Source organism: Camelus dromedarius, chromosome 3 (genome assembly GCF_036321535.1).
Source record: "Camelus dromedarius isolate mCamDro1 chromosome 3, mCamDro1.pat, whole genome shotgun sequence".
Taxonomy (NCBI): Eukaryota; Metazoa; Chordata; class Mammalia; order Artiodactyla; family Camelidae; genus Camelus; species Camelus dromedarius.
This window is the reverse complement of record NC_087438.1, coordinates 64,265,610-64,282,359: the sequence shown is the minus strand read 5'-3', so window position 1 is coordinate 64,282,359 and position 16,750 is coordinate 64,265,610. Positions and strand designations below refer to the sequence as shown.

Below are 16,750 nucleotides of genomic sequence, written 5' to 3'. Positions count from 1 at the left end.
TAAATGCTATGTTATCTCTCTCTGATTCAGGCAATGAGAACACATTTAGCTCTCTTTTTAGCCAAATTTAATAAAACAGCTTAAGTTGTTCAGGTATTTTCTGTGATCAGGAATATTCAGAGAACTTAATTAAGTCAACCTAAAGAATTTTTTAAAATTACTTAATATTTATTTACCAAAATAATTCTGTCTTTAACTCTTGTTTCAAAGTCTGAAGACAAAAAGGTTTCCTACGGATGAGCTATTAGCATGTCTTCTTTTTTACACCTTATCTTAGCAACCAAGACACCTAGTAACTAAAACTATCGTTCCCTTTGAGCACCTTTTTCCTTCCATTTATGTGGGATTGGGATGTTTTGAGACTCTTTATTTTAAATTTATATGCACCTGTTAATCTCTAGACCAGTCAGAATTTGAGCTGTGTTGAATTTGACAGATAATATAGTCTTTTTGATTTCTCTTTGGAGGCAGGTAAAGGAACATTGTCAAAAAGAAAAATTCTTCTTTAATCTTGCTATAGGGAATAGCTGTTTTGCTCCAGGGAAGAAAGTTGTCTTGCTCAGTTGTTTGCTCTTTTTCAAAATTAGAGCCATTTCTGTAGTTCACATTTTGAAAGGAAAGTATCCCTTTCTTTTTCGAGTTCTTGTGGAATTAGCCATCAAATTCTTTCATCTGCTTTTATTTTTCAAGTAGACTTACTCATTTAACTTGATGTTCTTATGGTGTGCATAATCATCCTTAATTTTTAGAAATGCTCTTAAAATATGACCAGGTGTAGATACAGAGCAGTGATCCTCAAAGTTTAGTCCCCAGATCAACAGCATCAGAATCACTTTGAAACTTGCAAATCTTTGGTCCCCACCGCAGACCTACTGACTCTTAAACTCTAGGTGTCAGGCCCCTGTTTTATGAAAACTTCTAGGTGATTCTGATACATGCTGAAATTTGACAACCAATGATGTAAATGTCCTAAGAATCTCACTGGCCCCCCACACATATACACACAAGTTCCAGTGAGGAACTGAGAAGGCAAACTCTTTATATAGCAATTGCCATTTGTTAAGGCCCCCTCCCAAGGGCATGACACCTAATGGCCTAGCCCACGCATGGTCCAGGCTTGTTCCCACAACCTCACAAAGTTGTAAGTGCTTGGGGAAGGAATGGAGGTAGAATGCCTTTGGTGTTTAAGGAAACTGAGAGCGCAGCTATTATATGTCTGGACACCAACAGCATCTGCTACAGCGTAGGTTGGGCATCAGAGACACCCAAAGAAAGTCGCTGAAAAACTGAGCTTCACACGTGAAATAGGAGTAATAGGAGCATCTGGCTCCTAGGCTCTTCTGAAGGTTAAATGCTATTCTAAACATGTTTTAGAGAGACCACGAAGTAAGCCCTCTAATCATCTACTTTTATCGTCATCAACAACAATATTATTAGCACAATATTAACTAAAACGATATTGATGAAATTAGTGAATATTTCTGAGTGAGAGCTATCAGGGACTTCATTCTTTCCCATTATTTTTAGTGAGTATTTCATATTCTAATGGATTCTGGCATTCAGCTTTAGAGTTTTTGTGTTTTAAGAATTTCTCTGGTGACATGCTACAGTAACACACCATAGTTTTTGCCCGAACAATTGACTGGTGTTGTTGGCCGCCTACTCATTGTATGTCTTTGTACTGCTTACTCCAGTTCGACAGGCCATCTGCCTCACGGAGAAAGATAAGTAAGATTCTTACTGAGAATTGAAAAAAAGCAATTGTTTTTGTGATGTTGTTGGAATTTCTCATCCCCCCCCCATGCACTCTTAAAAGCACAAAGCTTATATTTTTTCCTTAAATACCATATTCCTATTTCCCTAATCATTTCAGAACTGCACTCTGAGATCATCAAAATACAATTATGGAAAGGAATCATTATCAGTTTTCAAGATGGAAAGAAAAATAAAGCTAGAGAAAGCAATTAATATCTCAGAGTATTTAAAATTATTTGAAGTTTATTTTTACTGTTTTCGGTTTTACTGTTCTGATTTAATAATGTTGAGAAACCAAAATATTCTTTACTGCTGTGAATAATAGATGTCATAGAGGAAGTCAATAGTTTTTCTTTTTCATCCATCACATACACCAAAAAAATCAATAGAGTGAAAGGAAAACACACTTCAAATGGATAATGATTACTTTTGAAATACATTACTGTAGAGTATCAGTAATGGAGAAAACGGAACAAGATTACATTTTAACTTTTCACAAGAAAATAAATTGTCCTTAAAATTTTGTTAGCAAGGACAAGAACATTTTAGATTTACTGTTACTTAGTGATACATATACTGTCACTTTAGAGATCTCAAATTTATGGCACATTTATGAGGCTGTTTCTTCCTATGCTTTTGATCTATTGTTAGGTATTGTGCTTTTGGGTGGATAGTAGGATCTAGTTTATAGCCTTGTGAAGATAAAACATTGCATATACTACTTTAAGAAGTCCAGCAGAACTGTAGGAGAAATGGTAGGAAAAGTAATATGGGAAGTCTCTGGAGAGAGACCCAGCCATGCCAAGGAGGGCCTCAGAGTGAGTAATTCTGTGATTTATCTGTGTCTTGGCCTCAAGCTGGAGAACTTACGGTGGGGTCTGGAAAACAGGATGTAAGAAACTGGTTTAATAAAATTGGATTTAGAACCTGTGGTGTAATAAAATTGTGAATCAACCCTGAATGACCCATGGCCTTGGATTTCCCTTCCCCTTTAGTATGGATGCAATCTGTGAATATGGTGGGATATCATTCTTGTGATTATGCTATATTATGTAATATGGCAAAAGTAAAGACATTTCTGCAAATGTGATAAATGTCTCTAATCAACTGACTTTGAGTTCATCAAAAGGGAAATGATCTTTGGTAGGCCTGACCCAGTTGGGTGAATTTTAAAAAAGGAACTGGAGCCCTCTTTGAAATAGAGAGATCCTTTTGCTGGCCTTGAAAAAGCAAACAGCCATCGGGCCTTACAGCCAGGCTGGGGGCCAGCCCCACCCACCAGTGCACCACAGCAGCTGTAGCCAGGCCCCATAGCTCGGCCTGGGGCTGGTCCCATCCACAAGTGTGCTTCACTAGCAGCTGTGGCTCTGCCACTCCAGTAAGGCATAAACAGTCCATATAGGGGACTCCCTTGAGCTCCTGGCTCTGGTGTCCAAGTGGGATTGCACTTCCTGCTTTCCTGTTAAGCCCTATGTGATGCTTCCTACATAAGGACACTCCTTCAAGACTAGGAGAGGTAGCTTATTTTACCTACTACATAGAAACAAACAGAGTATTAAGCGAAATGAGGAGACAGAGTAATATGTTCCATTTGAAAGGACAATATAAAACTTCAGAAAAATAACTGAAAGAGATGAAGATAAACAACATACCTGATAAAGAATTCAAAGAAATTGTCGTTAAGATGCTCACTGAACTTTGGAGAAGAATGGATGCACACAGTCAGAATGTCAACAAAGAGAATATATAAGAAATTACCAAACAGATGTTATAACTGAACTCAAAAATACACTGGAGGGGTATAGCAACAGACTAGATGAAGTATAAAAACAAGTCAGCGAGCTGGAAGACAAAGCAATGAAACTCACTCAGACAGAGCAGCAAAATTTTAAAGTATTTAAAAAAAAATAAAGATACCATTTGCATTATAGGAGTCTCAGAAGGAGAAGAGAGAGAAAGGACCAGAAAAATTATTTGAAGAAATAGTTGCTGAAAATTTCCCTGATCTGGGGAAGGATCCAAGAATCCCAGAGAGTTTCAGATAAGGAACCCAAAGACACACGTACATATCAAGACTTGTTATATTTTAAAAGGTAAAAGTTAAGGACAAAAGTAGCGAGAAAAACAACTTGTTACATGCACATTTTTTAGCAGAAACTTTTCAGGTCAAAGGAAGTGTCATGGCATATTCAAAATGCTGAAAGGAAAAACTTCCAACCATAAATTCTCTACCTAACAAGATTATTACTCACAACTGAAGGAGGGATTAAGAGTTTCCCAGATAGGCAAAAGCTAAAGGAATTCATGATCACCAAAGGAACTTCTCTAAACTGAAGAGAAATGGCAAAATGAATAATGAGAAAACACAAAAATAAAAATCTCACTGGAAAAGATAAATATATAATAAATATAATCAATCACTTCTAAAGCAAACATTTCCATGAAAACTCAAATGTAGTAAAATAAATTACAATAATTAGTTGAGGGATGCATAAAATAGAAAGATGTGAAATGTGTCATCAAAAGTGTAAAGTTGAAGGGGGAGTAAAATGATAAAACTTTGGAATGTGTTCAAATTTAAGTTGCTACCAACTTCAGACAAACTACTAATTATAGGATGTTATATATGAACCTTATGATAACCACAAGGAAAAAAACTTACATAAATACACAAAAGAAAATGAGGCAGGAATATAAACACAACACTAAAGAAAACCACCAAAACACAAGGGAAGAGAGAAAGAGAAGAAGAAAGGAACTACAAAAACAGCCAGAAAATGACAATAAGTACATACCTATCAATAATAACTTTAAATGTAGATGGACTAAATTTCCCAAATTCATAGAGGGGCTGAATGAGTCAAAAAACAAGACCCATCTATATGCTTTTAAGAGACTTACTTTAGTAAGTAAGGACACACAGAGACTGAAAGTGAAGAGACAGAAAAAGATAGCCATACAAATGAAAATGAAAAGAGCTAGAGTAGCTATACTTGTATCAGACAAAACAGACTTTAAAACAAAGACTGCAATAAAAGAAAAAGAAGGGCAATTTGATAGGGATCACATTAAATCTGTAGACTGCTTTGGGTAGTATGTCCATTTTAACAATATTTCTTCTACTCTCCAAAGCAATCTACAGATTTAATGTGACCTGTATCAAATTTCCCATGATATTTTTCACAGAATTAGAACAAATAATCCTAAAATTTATATGGAGCCACAAAAAACCCAGACTTGTCAAAGCAATTCTAAGGAAAAAGAACAACACTGGAGGCATAACCCTCCCAGACTTCAAATAATACTGCAGAGCTACGGTAATCAAAACAGCATGGTATTGGCACAGAAACAGGCATGGGTCAGTGGAACAGAATAGAGAGCCCAGAAATAAACCCACATACCTACGGCAGGTTAATCTTTGACAAAAAAAGCAACAATATACAATGAGGAAAAGACAGTCTCTTCAGCAAATGGTGTTAGGAAAGCTGGACAGTCACATGTAAATCGATTAAGTTAGAACACTCCCTCATACCATACACAAAAATAAACTCAAAATGGCTTAAAGACTTAAACATAAGATAAGACAACATAGAACTGCTAGAAGAGAACTCAGGCAAAACATTCTCTGACATAAATTATTGCAATATTTTCTTAGCTCAGTCTCCTAAAGCAAACACATTTCTTCAAAGAAGACATACAGATGACCAATGGGCATATTAAAAGATGCTCAATTTTGCTAATTATTAGAGAAATGCAAATCAAAACTACAATGAGGTATCACTTCACACCAGTCAGAATGGCTCCATCAGAAAGTCTACAGATGATAAATGCTGGAGAGGGTGTGAAGAAAAGGGAACCCTCCTACACTGTTGGTGCAAATGTAAATTGGTGCAGCCACTATGAAAAACAGTTTGGAGGTCCAGGTCTCTTAAAAACTAAAAATAGAGATAGCATATGATCCAGCAATCCCACTCCTGGGCATGTACCTAGAAAGGACAAAATCTCTAATTAAAAAAAAAGTACATGCACCCCAGTGTTTATAGCAGCACTATTTATAGTTGCCAAGACATGAAAACAATCTAAATGTCCATCAACAGATGACTTGGTAAGTTGTGGGGGCTGTGTGTGTGTGTGTATACACACACATAAAATATATACATACATACACACACACAATGGAATACTACTTGGTCATAAAAAAAAGAATGAAATAATGCCATTTGCAACAACATGAATGGACCTTGAGGACCTTAAGCTAAGTGATGTTAGTCAGATGGAGAAAGACAAATATCATATGATTTCACTCATAAGTGGAATCTAAAAAACAAAACAAACAAAATCTTTTTTTATAGATACAGAGAAAATTCATGTTTACCAGAGGGGAAAGGAAGTGGGGTGAAAGAAATGGGCGAAGGGGGTTAACTGTATGGTGATGGATTTTAACTAGGCTTGAGGTGGTGATCATTTTGTAATGTATACAGATATCAAATTGTAAGGCTGTACACCTGAAACTTATTTAATAAAAGAAAAAGGAGGAGGACATATCCATGCTGGGAACTGCATATGGAGAAGAATGACCTCAAGGAGTGAATGGCTTCGGTTTTATAGCTGCAAGGAACTGAATTCTGCCAACAACCTGAATGAGCTTGAAGAAGATCCCAAGGTCCAGATGAGAAGTCAGCCAAGTTGACACTTTATTTCAGCCGAGTGAGACCCTGAGCAGAGCTCTCTGTTAAGCCATGTCTGACCCACAGAAGCCTGGACATAATAAATGTGTTGTTTTAAGGCACTACATTTATGGTAATTTGTTACACTGCAATAGAAAACGAATACAGGATCTAGGTAAAGGAGAGAGGCAACAGTGCCTTCTTTGTCTTTCCTTCCATATTGTCCAGCATGTTCAACCCTTCTGTAAAACATGCTTATAAAACAGGCTTTGAGCCACTGAACTTAACCAAATCTTAAAAAGTTTCCCTTAATGAGACTAGAAGGTAGAGAACCAAATAAATTAACACATGGTATTATAAGATGCCAAGTTTCTTTCAAAAACTTACTTTCCAAAAATCATTTCTACAACATCCAATGAACAGATTTGCTAAAGAGCACTTTCATTTCACTAAAACATTAGCATTTAGAAAATTGTATTCATTAATTCTTGAGGTAGCAGTCATTTGAATACAATAGAAATCAGTTGTCACATTCTAAATGGAAATGTGGATGTTAGGGAAGATCGAAATGACTCAGAAAAAAAATACACTGCTAATAAGAATATGAAAACAAATATATGTATGTATGTGCGTGACTGGGACATTGTGCTGTACACCAGAAACTGACATATTGTAACTGGCTGTACTTCAATTAAAAAAAAAATACAGTGCTATCCTGTGAAGACTTTTGAATCAGCCCAGAAAAACAAACAGAGGCCTCAATATCTGTTAACATAAAGATATTTTTTAAAGTTATGTCTCTTTCAAAAATAAATACTAATATAAACCTTCATTGCTTTTAGTATCCATGAAAAGTAGACTTGCCTTAGCTTGGAGGACACTGCTTTAGTAAATTTATAGTGAAACAACTTTCAAGAAAATAAGTAAATTGAAATAAAAAAACAAACATATTACTAACCTAGGAGGACAATATTGCTGAAATATGAGAACACTTCTACAGAGGCTTCTACAGAGCCTAGTTACACTGTGCAGGGTGTCTATAGCAAACACGATTAATGTCTCTGATAGTAGCAAAGAGAACATTAGTTATCTGGACCTTATAATTTTTATGTACTTTTGTAACGAGAATGTAAGGATGTAATTAAATATGAAAGGCTAAAGTAAACAGAGCGAGCCCCTCAAACTCCTGTGTAAAACCGCACCCAGGATTAGAAAGCTCTCCAAGTGATCTTCTGTGTACCCCTTTGGGGCTTCGTGGAATCATGCATTTGACTTACCAAAGATACTGTGCTACCTGCTAAACACGAGTGATGGAGTGTAGCTGCTGTTTTTAATGTGTACACTTTAAGTCACGTGTTCAGGTTTGCAGATGCTGCTGGGGCCTATCTTGAGGAAGTCCGAGGGTGTAGCCCTCATTACTCTATCATTAAAAGACGTCTGTTGTGCTGTTTTGCCCCTGAAATATTATTCCCTGTGCCAGCCTAAGACAGCTTATGCTTTCTATTAGTACTCCTTTAAAAACTTTATAAATACTGCTTTTTCCAGAGTGTTCTTCAACATAGATCAGAGGAACTCCTCGTGTTTCAAAGCTGATTTTCATTTTTGCTTACCAGGTAGAGAAAAGTCTGTGCTTTTAAAGGAGATTAGGTTAGGTCTACCCTGACACCCTGACAGTTTCCCTTTTGATAAACTCAAAGTCAACTGATTAATAACCTTAATTACATCTGCAAAACCCCTTTTGTCATATATGTAGCATAATCACAGACACATCTCATCATATTCACAGTCCAAGGATTGGGACAAGAAATCTTGGGGATGCATTTTAGAATTCTGCATATAGCTATCTCATTATGTGCTGGGCAAGCCTTAAACATTTAATAAACTCTCATTGGCTTAAATATATTTTAGTGAAGAATGTGGGTTGCCAAATCTCACTTGATGTTATACTAAAATCAGGATAGGATAACATTGACATCAACAGGAATCATAACAGATTCTGAAAATAATTTATATTTGATTATATTATATATAGTTAATAAATCTAAACTGTAAAGGATGTGGTGTAGATATAAAGATGAGTGTAAGAATTCACATTCATTGTACATGCATTGTTAACCTTTAAGTTGACTTTGCCAATATATTTCAGACCAGTTACTTTGAATTTAGTAATTGCTTTGAGTAGTTTCAGAAAACAATGTAGTTGCCCTTTTATAATTGGTCCTTTGAGTACATCCTATTTTATTTTGGCATATTCCTTAATCAAAGACTAATCATTTGACATCAGACTAGGCAATCTTAATTTTTTTAACCGAGGTATAGAGACAAGGCAATCTTAAAATATTTTTATCTGTTTGCTCTTCTATTTTAACTTCCTTGAAGGAAAGCTCCACGTCCTTACCAAGAATCAGTAGTGTCCTACATGATCTGTTGTCCTGCCAGCCTCTGATTCATCTCCCACTACTCACTTTCTAGGTCAGTCACTTTATCTACACTGGAATTGTTCAGGGCCTCTGCACCTGCTGCTTTCTCTGCAAGAAATGCTCACTTAATTGGTTCAGGTCCCTTTTCAAATGTTTCGTCAGAAGTGAGGCATTCCCTCTGCACCCTGTCTAAAATAGCAGGCCCCTCTGACCACCATCCCTTCACCTGTGGCTTTACATTGCTTCACACATCTGTCCCTACGTGACGTGTTACCTCTTTATTGACTCATCTGTTTCCCACCCCTGCAAACCGAGCTCCTTGGGGGTGGGAACTTTGTTTTATGATCTCCTGAATCTCCAGTGCCTAGTGCATAATAGACATCCAGTAAATACTGTTGAATGCATGAGTGCATTTCAGAAAAGGAAAAGTACACCAACTGGAGAATTCATCTACTCTGCAAACTAGCACACATCTTATGTTAAGAAAGAGCCCTGTCTTCCTTTAAAAACTAACAGAATGTTAATGGAAATGGAGAAAGTTTGGCAGAAAGTCACAAGGCAAGAAAGAATGGCTTATTGGGAAATGCAGAGCTCAGGTTGGTTCTACAGGTTTTATTAAACCTACCAATGCAGGCATGGACTTTTCCCACACCCTGCCAGAGGGCTGAGGGGAATGCTGCGTTGAAGATAGGAACAACGAGTCACAACACCTACCGCTATCTTGTGTCTGCCGTCTTTGCTTCTATCAGTGACGACACGCTTTAGCAGGATAATTGCAAGTTTTGAAGTCACTTGTCACATTAAACACTTATTAACTGTTTTTAGCTTAAGGGTGAAGGGGTTTTTTTTTATTGTTCCACAAGTATTTTAGTTACATTGTAGGTGTTAACATTTTGCTTTGCTTATCTTTTTTACTTGCTTGTAAAACTTATATAACCATTGACTACATCAAATAATATGATAATTGAAGAAAAGCCTTTAATTAATAATCTGAGGACATGGATTTTAACTTGTATTTGGAAAGGAAAAAAAAGTCTTTTACGTGTGGAAGCATATCCTTTAAAATTTCTCTCATTGAAAGACAGTTGACAAGAAGTCAGCTTATTGCATCTTTCTTTTAATGACCTCAGGTCTATCACTGGGCCAGTGACTAAATCTATTAAGGACTCCACATGCTTGGAAGTGGTGTCTGTGAAACAGGGACTAGCTGTTTTCTTGATAGCTCTAACAGTCTGGAGGAGGCATTTCAGTTCTATAGCATACATTTTATGTCAGACCTGTCCAAAGTAAAATACTGCATCACACAATGTACGTGTTTGACACATACTGAATTTAATTTTCAAGTGCTGAGTTCTAAGTATTCAAACTGTCAACATTCCATCTCCCTGGTCACCTGTCATCTGTTACTTTTGTAGCTGGGATTCTTGTATTCAGTGAAAGACTGGGGTATCCAGTTCTAAACCCTTATGTTTCTATAAGACTATTCAGTGGTCACTTGGTTTTGCAGGGAACACATTACTGAATGGGGAGACGACCAATATCCATATTAAGACTTTTTCATTTTGTTGCTGTTACTAATTAAAATAGGTAAAACAACTAAAAGAATAGAAATGATCTCTCTAAAATATATCTGTGAATACTGTCTTAAATGTGACTAAACTCTAATAAAATAGGGTAGCCTATAGCTTTTTCAACCTTATTTTCTATTATTTCTGGTCTAAAAACAGCTTATTCAATTCTTCTCTTTACTCCCTTTCATTTCTACTTGTAAATCAGCCTGTTTTCTCATGAATTTATCTCTTTCTCAGAATTACCTACTAAAAGCAACCAATTTTAGAAAATACACACCTTCATTCTGGCTCTTTCTAACCACGTCCCCCCAAGCCCAGGTTCAGCAGCAGGCAGTCTGCCTCCCAGTGTCACCACAGGAACAGCTTCGCCACATGTTTACCAGGCCCAGCAGGACTCACCAGCCTTCCAGTGCTGCCTGGCCACCCAGCCGCACCCCTCCCCGCACTAAATCAATGTCACTTATTTTAGGGATTCTTTTTTTAATGACAGCACGCAGTCTTGGACTCAATTTTTTGTATCAATTGAATAAGGTAAATAGTGTTAGGACTTGTAAAACATAAACACTCATTGGTGGCTTAACAAAATCACAACTTACTTCTTTATCACTTTGTTGTTCATGGTGGGTGGAGGTAGGATTTCTGTTCCTTTCAGAAATACCAGACTCTTTCTACCATGTGGCTTGGACCTTATTTAGTTTCTTAGTGCTGGGGAAAAGGGAGAGGATTCCATGTGGGAACATGTCATGGGCCAGGTATGTCTGGGAGAGGCGTACGAGTTCTGTTCACAGCCCACTGGCCAGAACCCGGGCCTCAGTCACACGGCCACACCTAAACAGAAGGACTTGAAGTGTAGTTTAGCTACTTGCCTGTGCAGGAGAGGAAACCACGGATGTCAGTGAAGGGGAACACTTTCAGCCATGACTTCTCCATACACAGAAATATAACCTTCCTTCTATCTATTCTACACAAAAATATGACACTTTTTACTGTATGTTTAGTATATCTACCGTACTGGTGACATAAAATAATAGAAGAGATATGCCACAAGCATATTTATTTACCTTTATTCTAGTTGGGTTTCTAGTTGATTGTCCTGAATAAATTCAAATCAATCAATCAAATAAGTAAACACTCTAAGCAGACTGCTACTAAAATGAGATTGTCTGAGAGCACTTTGTAAAACTAGAACAGATTGACCATTGTGAGGAATTACAGTGAATGTCAATTACCACGGTTTGGGAAAGTGGCAATGGCAAAATATTTACTGTTGCAGGAATGACAGCACAGTGCTTTCGTGATATTAAACTTTACGTATTTCAGGTTCAGTATTTGCAAATAAAATTCAAATGAGAGATGAACTAGTATATAAAATAGATAAACAACAGGTTCATACTGCATAGCACAGGGAACTATATTCAATATCTTATAGTAACTTATGGTGAAAAAGAATATGAAAACGAATATATGTATGTTCATGTGTAACAAGCATTGTGCTGTACACCAGAAGTTGACACAACATTGTAAACTGACTATACGTCAATAAATAAATATATATATATATATATAAAGAGTGGGGAAAAATAGGAAATAAAGGGTATGCAACATAAGCACAGGTTACCTTATTAGTTTCTGTTGTTATTTTGAGATGATACAGACATTCGTTCGTTGAGTTATGCGGGAGTGTTTTCAGTCAACCAACATTGCTTGCTCACACATGATAATGTAGGATTTGTACCAGACAACAGGGGCCAGACATAAGCAAGGCCTCCATGTGACAAATGCTGTTTGCAGAAAATGTTAGGCAGCACGTGGAAAGGGCCTAATAATGCCCAGAGAAGACGTCCAAGCAGCAGTGATGCTTGAGCTTACTTCTGACAGGGGACTGAGGACGGTGGAAAAGGTCATTCAGGGCAAAGGGAAAGGGATGAGGGACATGGACATTGGAGAGAAGCTGTGAATTTCTACCCTGAAAAGAAAACAAAATCCTCTTCATCCATCAAAACTGTAAGTAGTTGACAAGAGTTTTATGACTCCTGTTGATTGATGACCATTATTAACTGAACCAATTTCAAGACAATTATATTACAATATGATTACAATGCATCACAAATGCATGGTAATTGAATAACACATTCCTTAGCATAGTCACATAGTCAGTTTGAGAAAAAAGAAAAGTCAGTGGTCTCCACTTGGTCTCCCTGCTCTAGTGTTCCCCGCTTTCTCCAAAATCTTATGCCTAGATATTTTTCTGACACAAAAATCTGATATTACTCCCTTGCTTTAGATTCTTCATTGCTTTCTCACTGATTTCAGTTCACTCTCTTTAGCATATCGTGCAAATATTTCTTTGCTAATTTCTGCAGACTCATCTTTCACTAGACTTCTCATCTACAGAACATCTGAATAAGTGCCCAGCTTAGCAAATATATTAATGGTAATGTATGTTATTCATATAATCAACAAATATTTGTCGGTTGAGTACTTGCTTTGTGGTAGGTTCTGGAATACACAAGAGATCTCTGCCCTTATGAGATTTCTGTCTGATGGAGATTAAAGATACTAAATAAATCATCTCCCAGCCAGATTCACTCATGCTTGTCTAACTGCTACTCTGATGTGATAATGTTTCAGAACTAATGATTGCCAAGTTTAACAAGACCCATGGCTTCCTAGTATAGAATCCAGTCTCTGATGGGGCCTCCTTATGTGAGGGCTGAGCTCAGATATGGTAGTCTGAAGTAGATGGGATAGGTTGGTTGACTAGTTAGGCATAATGGTGTAGCAGAGTAAATTTGGAATCTAGTCACATAGATCTTGTAATAGAGTCTGGAGCTGTCATTTACCAGCCATATGACTAGGTCAAGCAGCCTGATCTCTCTGAACCAGTTTACTCACCTGTGAAGTACTAAGAATATTAGTTTATTCATGTATTAAACAGACATTAATTGGACATCTCTGCTGTGCTGTGTTATAACCAAATGAAATATTGTATGAAAAGCCCCAGGCACATCATAAGTATTGAAGAAAGTCAGCTTCCTCCTACCTCAAACCATTTTTTTTTTCCTTATGGCATATTATCTTCCAGTTTTGTGAGAAACTCCAGTGTCCAGGAATGGCCAGGTTGTGGGGAAAGCTGGTTCATACCACCTCGTCTTATGAAACCAAATTCAGTGGCTCTCAAGATTGATGGGCTGTACAAAGTGAAATAAATAGTTCCAATAAGGAAAACACTTTTCTAGAAGGAAAGTCTATTTGGAAAGTTGTATTGAGTGTGAGCTAAACTTTGGTAACAAGAGACCCATAAATACAGTGGCTTGGAAAAAATACGTTTTTCTCCCACACTAAGCCCTGATGTGAGGGGTCTTGGCCTGATGAAGTGGCTCTGCCCCCACTTTCACCAAAAGATCCACAAGTTGCATATGTCACTTCTGCTCACAGGTCCCGGCAAGGACTTGGCCACGTGGCCACACCTCTGGCCTGGAGAATAAGAAATTCTCTAATGGAATAATCACATGTCCTGCTAAACACATAGGGACTCTGTTACTAAAATGAAGAAGAGGAAGACAGATGTAGGAGTTCAGTCTGCCACAGACCAAATTAGAATCAAGAAGGCTCCAGGGTAAGAGTCCAAGAGAAAAACAATACACAAACATTTGTGAAGAATCTCTTGGACAAGGAGAGGCTTTGAATCCTGACCCTAAGAGCCAGACTTCTGGGGCCTGGGTACCCACAGCGATGCTTGTGGGTGCAGAAGATGGAGTAAAATGTAGTCTAAAAACAATCAAGTGGCCTGATTTGTACTTGACCGAAGTCTGGCAGCAGTCAGAGGATAGATTTGAAGGGAAGCAGGGAGACCAAGCAGAAGGCTCTTAGAATCATCTAGATAAGGAATGATGAGACCGTGGTGGCAAAGATGATTCCAAGAGATATTTTAAGAATTAGAATGTGAGGGCTTTGGAACATTTATCAGATAGGTTAGGCTAAGCTGTGGTTGCAAGCAGAATTTTAATTAGAATTCACAAGATGTAGGAATCTGTATCAGGATAGGCTGAACTGCTGTTATAAGTACACCTCCACATTATTTAATGGTGCGGATGTAATAGAAGTTTATTTCTCACCCACATAATGGTCCAAGGCACGTGCTTCTGGTTGGCAGAGTGCACTCTTCCCCACAGTAATTCGGGAAATCAGGCTCCTTACACCTCAAATCACTTTTATTTGTTATATTTTAAGAACCACATTTTGTTCACTGGCATATATAACAGATAATTCTGTGGTTGAGGTTATAACAACTCTAAATTGAAAGAACTGAAGCTAAAATAATAATAAATAGATTTTAGAAATATCCCTGGGGGACACTAATAAAAGGAATATCTTCTGACTTTCAGCAGCGTTCTGTTGAGAGTTGCAGAAATTGAAATATTGCTACTCAGGTTTCACTGGTTTTCCACAGAAGGTTAAACTTTGTTTTCCCAGAACCTTAATGATACTTTCCCTGGTACACATGATCAACAAATGATGCTCTGCCCCATTTTTAAAAAGTGCATTCATTAGTTACCCCCAAAGAAGAAAAGTATAATAAATTTAGAAATGTTTTATTCAAACTGATTCATAAAACTGGTCTTGGTGTTTGACACAGTCATGTTTAATTTCCTGAAAAATTCATATATGTGGAATGACTTTTTCTCCCTCAAGGGCATGGAAGTGAAATCTTATCAGAGATCCTTGACTCTCCTTAGAGAAATTTGAGGAATCCTCTCATTTTAAAGGTTAAAAAACTGTAGACAAGAGCAGTCAAATGACTTTTCTAAGACTGCACTGCATATAAGAAGCAAAGCTGACTCTGGTCGATATTCTTTCCACCACAGAAACACAGTGAGCAGTGTCACAGAATCCACAAAGAGGAAATTTCATCCAGTGAAGTTAACAACCCTCAGTGTGACCACAGATGGAAGGGGCTGCAGTCTAAGGAAGGGCCACTGAAACTGGTGGTTACTTACTGGTGACAATCAAGGAAACAATCTCAGAGTAGTACTGGGCTGGCCAGGAGATAGAGGATTGAGGAGAGTATAGATATTTGGGGTAGAGTTTTTGAATATTCTGATTTTTTTTTAAATAGGAAAGTTAAAGTACTTACAAATTTTTAAAAAATTCATAGATTTTGTTTGGTTAGGATGACTGGATACACATAGTAACATATTCCAGAGGAATCCCAGGGAAAACTGTTTCTCTTTGGGTAAAAAACATGTTTAAATGATGAGGAGTAGACGGTGTCCCTCCAGAGTCGATGCATTGATCCCTGGTCACAGAGGGACTCCTGGGGGCAGGAGGAGCAGAGCCCTTTGGAAAGGATGACAAATGACATTCACAGCACTCTCTGTTATGGTTGCTCCTATGCCAGAGATGAATACAATGAATATTCAAAAATTAATATTTTTCTAAATCAGTGTGAAAAAATTATAAGTAACCACCACCCTTCAATATTTTAGTCTACCTAAACTTCCAGAAGTTACCAGGAAATTGCATGTCGATACACCTGTAATTTATGCCACATGTGGAGGGGAGCTAGAATGAGCCAGATTTATCCCACATACAACATGTATCATTTTTTTTTCTAACCTATCCAGAAGTTTGCATTTACAAGAGAAAAATAAGCCAAAAAATTACTCATAAAAAGCAAGAGTCTATTCCTGTCATTTATACCTTCTGTATATCATGTGTAAGAAATTTACATAGTTCAGGCCTATACTGCATTTTATCACAGAACTGGTTTTCATTCATCTCTGTGTTGTACCATGGCAACTTCAGTAACCAGCAATTTAAAAATCACTGGAATATTCATATTCCTCATTATGGAAAAAGTGTTTACTTTTATTTGATAACATTAAGGTATATATGATTATCAACTTTCTGCATTTGAATTTTAATATACTTAGTTATTTGGTAATATGTAATATTTCCACTGTGGGGCATTACAAATCTCAAAAAATAAGAAATGAGGAAGGAATGAGAGAGCTTAAAGAATAATTTTAATGTATAAATTAGGTACCTGTTTTGAAGATTTTTAAATCATTAGTGAAAATAAATTTATACAAAGATATAATCTGTTGCTCTGAGTACTTTCAACTTCACTATTTTTACAGGCCTCTTTCAAGTGTGAGGGAACCTATTGTAGAACAAACATTTTCCCTGCTGTATTTGGTCAACAAAAGTAGCTAGCTTTAAATATCTGTAGAAAGGCTGGACACCTTTAGGAAGACCTGCCCTAAATTTGAATTGTTTTTAACTGTTCACACTTAATACTTACAGTCGCTTCTCTTTTTTTCTTCCGTTGTCT

At 37.1% G+C, this 16,750-nt stretch overlaps 1 protein-coding gene across 15 annotated transcripts in view; it reads left to right on the top strand.

Annotated features, from left to right (window-relative positions):
- MCTP1 (multiple C2 and transmembrane domain containing 1) overlaps window positions 1-16,750 on the top strand; it is a 481,548-nt gene that overhangs the window by 219,830 nt on the left and 244,968 nt on the right. The window lies entirely within an intron of this gene.